Here is a 4,721-nt window from a genome sequence, read left to right on the forward strand (position 1 = left end):
TGTCACCCTGCTTATTTAACTTATATGCAGAGTACATCATGAGAAATGCTGGGCTGGAAGAAGCACAAGCTGGAATCAAGATTGCCAGGAGAAATATCAATAACCTCAGATATGCAGATGACACCACCCTTATGACAGAAAGTGAAGAGGAACTAAAAAGCCTCTTGATGAAAGTGAAAGAGGAGAGTGAAAAAGTTGGCTTAAAGCTCAACATTCAGAAAACTAAGATCATGGCATCCGGTCCCATCACTTCATGGGAAATAGATGGGGAAACAGTGGAAACAGTGTCAGACTTTATTTTGGGGGGGCTCTAAAATCACTGCAGATGGTGATTGCAGCCATGAAATTAAAAGACACTTACTCCTTGGAAGGAAAGTTATGACCAACCTAGATAGCATATTCAAAAGCAGAGATATTACTTTTCCAACAAAGACCCATCTAGTCAAGACTATGGTTTTTCCAGTGGTCATGTATGGATGTGAGAGTTGGACTGTGAAGAAAGCTGAGCACCGAAGAATTGATGCTTTTGAACTGTAGTGTTGGAGAAGACTCTTGAGAGTCCCTTGGACTGCAAGGAGATCCAACCAGTCCATTCTGAAGGAGATCAGTCCTGGGTGTTCTTTGGAAGGAATGATGCTAAAGCTGAAACTCCAATACTTTGGCCATCTCATGCGAAGAGTTGACTCATTGGAAAAGACTCTGATGCTGGGAGGGATTGGGGGCAGGAGGAAAAGGGGACGACAGAGGATGAGATGGCTGGATGGCATCACCGACTTGATGGACATGAGTTTGAGTAAACTCTGGGAGTTGGTGATGGACAGGGGGCCTGGCATGTTGCGATTCATGGGGTCGCAAAGAGTCGGACACGACTGAGCGACTGAACTGAACAACCCCATGAACCAAGACCTTAAAATAAACTTCACACATGTATCTTCTACTGGTTCTGGTTCTCTGGAGAATTCTAATACACCTGTTTTAGTGAAATGAAATGGGGTAAAATGAAAGAGAGGCTAAAATAACCTGCTTGGAATTATAAGGGAAGGCAGAGCTGCAGTTGAAGTTCAGCTCTATTTGCCATGATGCTTAACCAGGGTAGTTACAACGCAGCACCTGGCCCCCGCTGCCTCTGGCCTCATGGCCTCACACTCTTCTCCACGCTCGTCCATTCCACCCCAGCCCTTGTGCGTCTCCTGTGACACCTCACGGGCTTTGCACATGCTGTTCCCACTGCCTAGAACAGCCGTCTGGCCGTTATCTACACTTCTGTCTCCATCCTTGGTCTCATTCAGGTCTCCATGCAGACGTTTCCCTTTCAGAGATGCCCTTCTGACCCTGCTATATAATATGGTACACTGTCTTCCTTTAGCCCCTCACTTGGCTATATTTTTCTTCACAGAATTTCTCACTATTTGATATATTCAATAGGTGTTTCCTGTCCGTCTCCCATCATTTTGTTGAAGCAGCTTGTTTTCACTGCAGGCGTCATTGAAAACAGAGATTTTGTCCCTTTTTAGTCACTAGAATACTGCTTGATGTACAGTATAGGAGGTGTTCCATACACGTTTGTTAAAAGAATCAAGAACCCAGACTTCCCTGGTGGTCCAGTGGTAAGACACCAAGCTCCCAATGCAGGGGACCTGGATTTGATTCCTGATCAGGGAACTAGATTCCACATGCTGCAAAGAAGACCTGTGGAACCAAATAAGTAAAACGAAATTAAAAAAAAAAAAGAATCAAGCACCCTACTAGCCACACACCATTGTCACACTGTGCGCTCTTTGCTGGAATTCAGCCTCCAGATTACATTACGTCCAAGCTGCTGGATCCTCAGAATGTCTCTCTCAGCTGCCAGGCCTGTTCCCGTGTCCCTCCTCCCTCAGGCTATCATCTTTTCCCATCTTGGTCTCCTCTGATTCGCCTGACTCTCTCGTTCCCTTCTCCAATCAGCGGCACAATCTCTGGCCCATCATTTCCCCTGAACGCCTGGCTGTGATTTCGTCTGTATGTGTTTTTGTTGATTGCATGTCTGTCTGTCCTGTCACTCCAATGGAGCTGCAGGTGCCCTGGGGACGCTGATGGAATCAACACAGCCTAATCACCTGGAAACTTCCTCAAGGACCCAGTAATCACCATGGCACCTTTGGGCATCCAGAAAGCTCGGCTGCCTGACGGGACACACACCACGACCTCCCACTCCTCTAATGGGGGAAGCTGCTGACCTGAGGGACCAGCCTCAACACAAACACTTTCAAGGGTCTTTCTTAGATCACCTGACCCTGGCCAGGCTTTCCAGCCTCACCTCTTGCCACTCTTCCATGAAGCAGTCTTTGTGCCAGAGATGGATTACTCACTATGAACTCAAGCCTCCCAGCCTTTGTTCAGGCTTTCCCTTTGCTTTGTACACTCCACCCCCAACCCCTACTTGAAGTCTCTTACTCATCTTTCCCATATCACCTCGGGCTTCAGGGCCTCTTTTTTAGAGGCTCATGCCTTCCCCCAAACAGTCAATCCCTTCCTCTGTTTTGCATGAAATTTTGCTTATTCTCCCATCATTAGTGTACTTTAGCATAAAGGTTCCAGATTTACATCTCTGGAATTTATGTCTCTCTGAAACTAAAGCTTGCCAAAGGAGAAAACTCCATAAAACATGAGAAAACTGAAGCTGAGAGAGGTTAGGCTACTTGCCCAAGGTCACATAGCCAAGTAAAGGAAAGAGCCAGTTCCCAACCTCAGGACTTAAGCTCAAACTTTTAGCCCCCAAGCTGCACTGCCTTTCCTATTGTCAACTTAAAAAACAGTCACAACCTAAAAGTTGAGAGTTATGTTTTATTTGGTGAGAATTTTTAGGACTTCAAGCCCAGGAGACAGAATCTCAAGTAACCCTGAGAGAACTGCTCTGAGGAGTCAGGGGAGGAGTCAGGTTACATCGATATTTGCAACAAAGGCCAGGTATTCTGAACATCAAAATTATTTCTTGTGAATTAAAGAACCAGATACCTCAAGTGAAGGAATTTAGTGCTTTTCTATATATGGGAGGGTGCAACAGTCTGGGCTCATTCCTTTCATATGGATCTCAGCTATCTGGGGCCAGCATCCCGTGTTGTTCACATCCTGAGTCCCTCAGTGCTCGCTGCAGGGAGTGGTTGCAGCCTGATGTCTGCCGAATCACAGGTACTCTCCTTCTTCGGTGCCCTAGGGGCTCAGAAATTACCATTTGGAGGGCTTGCGTTGCTGATGACTGTGACATACTTGTTTAGTGATGTGGCAGCAAATATTCCATTTCTCAATACCCTGCCATAATCACTTGTATTTGTGGCCTGCTGTGACTGCAGAAGAGTGATGATCTGCAAAAAGATTGAAGAGAGAGGAGCTGGACCATAAGAATCTGCTGGCTTTTGTCCAGTGCTATACAAAGCCAAAGACCCCATGTCTAGCAGATGGGAGTCTCTGCAGTAGTTATATTTCCTGGAATCAGGAGAGCTGGGTCAGTTTTCCTGGAGACTATCAAATGCTAACCCGTCCTTCCTTCTGCCCCCCATCCTACATTTATAGAAGCCCTCCGGGTTTCCCACACTGTGCTTGGTCCTGGAGTTGCAACGTTCCTAGGTGGGCCAAGCAAAGAAACGAAACATCTACAGCTCAACATGGTAAGTGCCATCTATGAAAGAGAGTCTGTGGAAGCTCAGAAGAGGAAGATGGTGTCTAACCAGCAAAACAGGGTTGGAGTGCAGGAAGGCTGCTTGGAGTGAAGGAGGAAACAGACAGAACAGGCTCCGTCTTGAAAGCAGGACTCCATCTTGGGCCGGACTGTGGACTTTGAGCTATATGCCCAGTATCTATGGAAACGACATACCAACTGGAAAACCAGGCCCCCCTCCACCCCTCGATGGAAGAGCCCCAGGGCTCTGTCCCCTAAAAGAATACCCGTACTATCTGTGTAACCCAATGGCATCATAAATTCCATTATGCTTATTGGGGTATGACCACAGGCCTATTGATAATTGTCCACTGTTAACTACCTAGGCTTAAGGCATATGAATCAGGGTTAACTTTGTTTTTTGGTTTTTTTTTAGGGTTAACTTTGATTGTATCTTTCTTTTCCTTTGTTCAGACTAGTTTCAAGGAATTTGGGGAGGTGGGTTTGGGCACGTACACTTAGGGTATATAAGGTTTTCACAAAAAATTGGTCGGGGTCCTTGGCTAAGAGGAGACTCTGCCTTGGGCCCGCGGGTGTAATAAACTGCACTCCACTATCTGCATCGTCCTTCTGAGTGAGTTTGTTTCCTGGAAACCGTGGCTACAACAGGAGGACATGATGCCTGAGCTGGACATCGAGAAATATGTAGCCACGAAATATGTATGCCAACCGTGGCATATTGAGTGTTTCACTTCCACATTGTTTTGTTTAATGCACTGGGAATTTATTTTAATGTAAGCCATGAAATTAAAAGACGCTTACTCCTTGGAAGGAAAGTTATGACCAACCTAGATAGCATATTCAAAAGCAGAGACATTACTTTGCCAACAAAGGTCCGTCTAGTCAAGGCTATGGTTTTTCCAGTAGTCATGTATGAACGTGAGAGTTGGACTGTGAAGAAAGCTGAGCGCCGAAAAATTGATGCTTTTGAACTGTAGTGTTGGAGAAGACTCTTGAGAGTCCCTTGGACTGCAAGGAGATCCAACCAGTCCATTCTGAAGGAGATCAGCCCTGGGACTTCTTT

The sequence above is a fragment of the Bison bison genome, unplaced genomic scaffold (assembly GCF_000754665.1).
Source record: "Bison bison bison isolate TAMUID 2011002044 unplaced genomic scaffold, Bison_UMD1.0 scf7180017864093, whole genome shotgun sequence".
Taxonomy (NCBI): domain Eukaryota; kingdom Metazoa; phylum Chordata; class Mammalia; order Artiodactyla; family Bovidae; genus Bison; species Bison bison.